Source organism: Pomacea canaliculata, linkage group LG10 (assembly GCF_003073045.1).
Source record: "Pomacea canaliculata isolate SZHN2017 linkage group LG10, ASM307304v1, whole genome shotgun sequence".
NCBI classification, from domain to species: Eukaryota; Metazoa; Mollusca; class Gastropoda; order Architaenioglossa; family Ampullariidae; genus Pomacea; species Pomacea canaliculata.
The window spans coordinates 4588773-4596084 of record NC_037599.1 but is presented as its reverse complement, the minus strand read 5'-3'; the positions used below and the strand labels follow the sequence as shown (position 1 = coordinate 4596084).

The 7312-nt window shown below is 40.4% G+C and overlaps 1 long non-coding RNA gene across 1 annotated transcript in view; it reads right to left on the bottom strand.

Moving 5' to 3' along the window:
• Window positions 1-861: 861 nt before the first annotated feature.
• The window catches only part of LOC112574388, a 40059-nt gene continuing 33608 nt past the window's right edge, over window positions 862-7312 (bottom strand). The window contains exon 2 of the long non-coding RNA XR_003101433.1: window positions 862-1384. This is a non-coding gene — a long non-coding RNA (uncharacterized LOC112574388). The remainder of the gene's footprint in view (window positions 1385-7312) is intronic.

Below are 7312 nucleotides of genomic sequence, written 5' to 3'. Positions count from 1 at the left end.
AATGTGATCATCAACAGACAGAAGCCAAACATTCACACCTTTGGTTACGATCAACAGCATTAACAAACAAGATCCACATACAATAAAAAAAAAATCCTAAGTAAATAAATGAAAACGTTTCACAAGGGTAAATGTCATTGAGAAGTTAAACTAATTTGTTTATTTGAAGCACCACGTGGTAAGTTTGTAATTAAATAAATTTCTAAACTTATTACATAAATAAAGTGCTTTCTACTAACCTGTAAAATTAAATTACATTTGTTGTAGAAAGATCAAACAGAATCATTTGTTCCTTTGCGAGGACTTTGTCTTTGAAATTGAAATACTTTAGTAACAAAGTTGGGACACACTTACAGCGCTTTTTGAAATTGAAAGTCTTCCGTTAGTTTAGTATAAGAAACTATGCAATACATAAATATACTCCTATATTATTTTAATAAATCAGCAATAGTATGACGAGTTTATGTATACAAGAGAGTAGTTTGTAGTAGTTTGTAGGTCTGCTTTCTTGTATCAATATTAGCAACTCAGAATAAACTTTGTATACACCAAATTTCAAGACCGTTAAATGACCTGAAATAGTCTTACATATTCATATGAGAAGTATTTCACAGATTCAACTAGTAGACTGTTGTCTCAATACTGAGATGACGGTTGAGGGGTTATTGTTTTCTCTCTCTCTCTCTGATGCTCTCTCTCTATATATATATATGAAATTCTAGATAAGTGTTTGAAACATTCTTGGTTCAGTTTGAAGCTGACAAAGTGCAGTTATTTTGTTGCTAGTGTTGCTAGTGTTGCACATTTTGTTGCAAAGGTCATAAATACATGGGATCACGCAGAGAAAAGTCAAACGCATGCTTTCTATTTTCAGCTTTTATGTTTGCTTCTCGCCTTTCAAAGTAAACAATAACATGAATGAGATGTTGACATGAATAAATAATCAACGAAAAACAAACCTGGATCCGTTACTTTGGCATTGTCTGTCACACATTAAAGATGAATTATGTAGAATATTTGTGAGTTTCATTAGCACAATGCTGACTACACTAAAGCTAAACTTGCTAAGCTAAAGCTAAATCTGCTAAACTAAAGCTAACTCTGCTAAACTAAAGCTAAACTAAAGCTTTTTTGGTAAAGCTTGAGCTACTTCTGCTGTCCATTTGCATCTTTTCATCCTCTACGAGGCTCATTCAAGTCCTTTTAAAAATGTCTTGAGATAAAGTTTCCTCCCTTGAGCTTCATTTCAAGAGTTTGCTCCCCGCTGTGATTCATTCATAAGCTTAGAGTTTTGTAGATGTCGCCTCTCTTATTTCCCCTGACGCATAAGAACTGCCACTCTCCTCCTTGATACCTCCTCCTCCTCCTCTTTGTTCTTTATCACCTGCAAGGAAAGGTGATATCATAGAAGTGAGATGCAAGTAAATATTCAGAAATAACCTTTAAAAATACAGTTTGTGCAGAAGGCGACAACAGCTAAGAGGGTCTACAAGAAAGAAAGAAACAAAAAAGAACTTTAAACACAAAAAGTGCTGCAAGTCCACTGAGTATCAGTGCAGGCGAGACAAGAAAACTTCATTCCTCCATCAGAAAGGATTTTTACAAAGTCTGACCACACACAACCCTCAGCCCCCCACCACACAATGACCACCTGAACTAAATTACACTCAGGTTCGTATCCTTACTCTCCACCATGATACAAACCTTGATTTGAACACTCAATGTACAACAAATGACAAATAATCAACATTCAATCAATTACTAAACAAAGATAATAGCTTTTTATAAACAAATCATAAATAAAAAAATACATAACAAACACAAAATTAATAACCAAACAAATAAATGAAAATAAATCAATAAGCAAATGATAAAATAAATAATTAATTAACAGAGAAAACCATTAGTGGACCCCCCAAAGCTGTTGAAAGCAAACCGTTTACTACCGGCAACTGAACACTTGCCATAAACATTTAGCACACCTTCATTAGCAGTCTGCTAGTCTTGCTGTCCATGTTATATTCATGACTACAAGAGCAGCTTGGGAAGGTGCAGTAGCTTAAAGTTCCAGTGGGCAGCAATTTGTTTTTGTAATGAGTGAGTTCAGCTTAGTGATAACCTGCAACATCACGGTCACCATGTCATGGTTAATAACAGGTAAGTCTCATTTACAGATGGTGTCAGCTCTAATTTACAGATGGTATCAGCTGTACCATTGGCTACAACATTCACAGAGTACACGTATCCTGAAGTCTGTGTCGTTGACCCTGACCTGTGTATGATGGAATCACGAGAACGGACGAGAGGGTTTTCATCCAGAATTTAGGAAATAATATTTATCTTGTGCCCTGCTTTACCCAGTGGCTTAGACAATAATGGACTCCAGTAGAGCTTTAAACACTGCGCGTAGTAGACCTTTAATGATTAAAGGAGTGTTGTTCTCACTGTGAGGTCACAGAATCAGGTTGGGGTCGGGTCAGTGAGTGCACCTGTGACATGCATGGGTAGTGTGATCAGTAGATTGTTACAGCCGTGACGTTTCACGTCTTTACGGGCTGCGGGACGTTACACTACGTCCGCGATGATCGCGAATCACGTGACGTGTTTGTACACTGGCCACGTGCACGTCACGACAGGAGGTTGTACTCAGTAGAAGCGCAAAACAGAGCGAGGAACACACACATGAGAACACACAGACATGTAGAGGAACAAAGCATGTGCACACGCACACACGCCTTTAAGTTAAAGAGGCAGTACAGTGGTGGAGTGATTCAAAAAGTAAGATCGTAGAAAATTAGTATATTTGTGTGTTTGTATGTGTGTGTGTGAGAGAGAGACAGAACGAGAAAGAAATTGAATAAGGACAGTTTGAGAAAAAAAACGTATTATGCACCGAGTGTGTGTTGGTATGTTTGTAATTGTTCATATGTGTATGAATATGTGTACACACGTTTATATATATATATATATCTGTCTACGAAGTGTTATCGTGTGTTCTAGCTCTGTATTATTTGTAGTCACAAGATCACGATCATCATACAAAGCCTGCTGCAGTCATATTCCTCCCTTCTCCCCTCGCCATAAACAAATCCAAAAAAAAAAAAAAAAAAAACCAACTACAAAAACTCGCCGTTATGTGTGGAACAGACATTCTTCTCGTCCCAAGGAAATAAATGCAATCCTCCATACATTAACCCATGGCCCTATCATTCGATCTAGCCCTAACTTCAAAATATTGGCCACTAAACTCGCCTTGCTCGCAAGAGGAGCCCAAGAAACATGAAGTAAGTGCGAGCGATTTGCGGCGATGTTGCACAGAGTAAAAATACGAAGGGCCGCTAGAGGAACATAAAGCTGTCGAGGGCGATGCTGCCAGTGCAAAATAACTCTGTGAGGAGTGGTGGGGTGGGGGCAAAAACCACATCCCTGGCCAGACTGAGTGTTGTCCTCGCGAGATTCCACGAGATATGCAAGGCCAGAGCCCTCTAGCGGCGAGTCAGGGCATAGCGGCAGAAGCTGAGGACCAGATCGATGTGAGGTTTGAATAATTGAAGGCAAGTTTTGGGCCACAGTTCCCAGGGGAATCCCCTTCTCCCATCGCCTTTCTCTCTCTCTCTTTCTCGCCAACGCGCATGCGCAATCGCGCGCACAAGTACGCACGCAGAAAATGTTCAGAATGCACATTACCATGACTTCTTCGACAAGGACCACTACCTCGGGTAGTGTGGTAGTACGGTCTTAATTTTAGTCTACACCTTGTCACCTACCTCTCCCTCCCTTCCTCTCCGTCCTTCTGTCTGCTTGTCTGAATCTTCATCTGTGAGATTTCCATCCTCCCTCCTCCTGCTACGCGCTGCTTCAAGCTGTAGTCCATAGTCGCATTTTTGTTGTTGTCATTTTAATAAAATTATATCTAGGATATTTATTGAGGAAGTCATCTTAGCTCGAGCGTAATCGTGAATCGTGAAAAGATTTTAAAATTTAATTAAAGGACATAGATAGATGGACAGATGTGCTAACAGACTGATAAACGAAGTGGTAGACGAACAACTGAACTTTATTATCCACAAAGAAATATGATCCAAAAAGAAAAAAGTAACGAGAAGGAGCGAACATTTTCTTTCCATTAAAGATACTAATAGGGTTCTTTCAACATATATCCGTATGTAATAAAGGCAAATGAGACTGGATATCACATAAGAATGGTCGACATTATGTCAAAACGATTTTATCTATCTATATATATATAGTCTCGTCTCTTATCTTCACATTTTTAAGCGATGATTTTTCTTCATTTATGAGAATAAAAAGACCACTATAGCATTATTTTCTATTCTATTGGAAGACTAAGGGAGTAATGAAAGTCACAATAAACATTCTCTGCAATTCATATGTGAAAAAAAGGGAAAGAAACATTGTAAACATTGACTTTCTCCTCACTTTGTGTAACATTTTCAATGAGAGTAGAGGTTCCGGCTCATAGGAACATTGCAGAAATAGTCCTTAAAAACCTTCCTTCAAATACCAAAAACTATGAAGACTTGGACAGACCAGCGCTGTGAGGAGATACATGAAAGCAGTCTTGAAAAATAGAAGAAAGATGCTTGTTTGCGCACAAACCGGAAGTGAGCAGCACACTAGAACCTGGATTGTAGGCGTGCTTGTTGGTGTAGAGAGAATACATCCTTGTTTGCTTCTGCCTTTCACTGCGTCTCTATTTGAAGATGGTATTGATGAGAATTCTCTTTCGGTAGTAATGGCAGCTCTCGCTTTCCTCCCAATCTCCCCCGCTTCTTATTCTTCTTTCCCCCCTCTCTCTATAGACGTATATACGCACATAATAGGTAAGGCATAAAAATATACGTACATAAATGTAGACATACGTACAAATGTAAAGACAAAGAAAGAAAAAGAAATAATGTGGGCGAGTCGGTGGGCGAGTCGGTGTGGTCGGTAGGAGACACTCTAGTCATCAGGACAGTAATTCTGGATATGAGTCAAGGCAGTTTGTCGGACAGCCATTGCCCACAAGTAAACTATCCTCTGGGGCTTGTTGGCCGGTCTTGTCCACCATCTTGTCCACATCTGCCGCCGTCCCCTTCTCCTTAGTTACGGCGGTGGATGCGGCGATGCCATCTTCAACAAATTAGTTCTTGGTAATGGCTGCACTGGTTACATCTGAAAGTTATATCTACTCGAAATTGTTTGCTAGTATCTTGACCGTTCAAATGAACAAGATACTTTCAAAACGTTTAGAAAGTTGGTGATCCATAACTGGAAACTTTTAAAGTCTTTTCCTTCCACCCTTCTCCTCATCATTATCATCAGCAACATCAGCAACATTGGATGTCGCCAAAAAATTTATGGTTTTGCAGATTTTTTTTAGAAAGCTGATCCTGATTCTGGCAAATGAGAATCAGACGGCACGCAACACGATGTTGCTGAAGATAAGAAGACATCGTCTGATGTTTCGTTTTGCTGTTTAGTTACCGGAGCTTACTGGCAGCATGCACGGGGGTACACGGTCAGTGGGCGAATCATCATTTTGTTTCATTACTTGTCTTCCACACACAGACTACAGGCATTCATTCCATAGACCAATCACATCATGTCCCCAGCCAACTCCAATACTAAACCCAAACCATGTAACATCATGAAATCTGCCAGAGTGCAGACTGGTTGTCGTGAACACATAAAACAAATAGGTAAAGGACATACACAAGTAAACATCAGTCCAGTTGTAAATATCCTACAAGATATGGCTTTAAGGGGAAAAAAGATTAGAAAAGAAGGAAATGCTCTCAAAAATATGAAAAAGTCAAAACTCCGGAACCTGATGAATATTTTTAAGTCTTTCAGGAAGAGACGAAGATTCTTTATCACAAAACCTTTTAATGAGGTTTTCAGAGATGGGCAACTTACTTCTATAGAAGAAAGGCCTCATCACTTGTTTACCTAAGGGTGAAAGGCTTTAAAATTCTATTCAAAACTGGAGACTGGAATCGCTTTACATGTTTACTATAAAATAACTTCACATGTCGATCTACACATACAAAGAATCAGAATCTGCTCTCATTACTGATAACAGATTATCAAACAGTGTTTATAGTTAAAAGCCACAGCATTAGATTTATAGTTGATAGTATATCTTCACCACAGAAATTTACCGGTCTTTTGTCGTCTCCTAGCAACAAAAAGCATGAACCCCGAATGTCTTCACTACCAGGGCGCACAATCCAGCTTGACAACCCACTGGACCCTAGTCGTCCTAGCTAGACACAGTGCAAACAGACACATTCATTAATCAAGACACATTCACACATCTAGAACTTGCTGCAGAAGTCTGATGATGTCAACAGTTGGCCGAGGCCATGCCATGTCCACCAAACACTCGAAGCCAGACTCACGGACTTCTTTGCCATCGGTGGAAGAGGTCAACATGGAAGGGACACAGCGTTCACCTCTGTACACTTCAGGTATTCGTGATGAAATGTTCACAGCAAGACAGGACAGCTGTTCACTTCAGGTATTAGTGAGGAAATGTTCACAAGGAGACGGGACAGCTGTACACTTCAGGTATTAGTGAGATGTTCACAGCAAGACAGAAACTTTGGGTTCCATCAGGTCGACTCGCCCACCCCTAAAGGGATCGCTTGGCGACAACCTTTTATGAAGGTACATCTTTACGCCTTGCCGTGAATAATCCATGAATTGCATTGTTTGTCGCCGAGGGTCTCGGGTAAAAACTAAATGAGATTTCAACGCCGGCAGAAATTAGCGCCATTGCTGGTCTCGGCCATTGTGTTCCGCGAGGCCAATAGCTGCGCGCGCCTTTAAAACACCGGTAGAGCCTGGCAAGAGGATTATAAATGTTTCAGTGCCGGGTGGCCATTGCCCTCATCCTCCCATACCCCTCCACATTCACTTTAAGCTGCCGCCACACGACTTTCTCTCTTGTTCTTGCTGTCAGAGCTCAATACAAAGGACTAGAGAATAGTTCATGATCAAGTGTCTTGACCTGATTAGCCATTCCGGCAAATATTTTTCGACGATGTGCGCGAGGAACATGGGGCTGTCTGTCTGAAAGGCCTTTAGTATAAATTGTTCAGGCGGTCTAGACATATGGGCTTGCCAAGCCAGAGGAGGGAAGAAAGGTGGCTGAGTTCCTGATTATCGACCACCGCCATTACTGTGATGTAGATACAGAGACAGGGATCATCTTCAGATGTCGGACCGTTGAACACAGGGAGAATAGGAGAGGCAGACAGGAGCATCTGCCTGGTGTAGAGATGATAACAAGATTCAAGTAAAG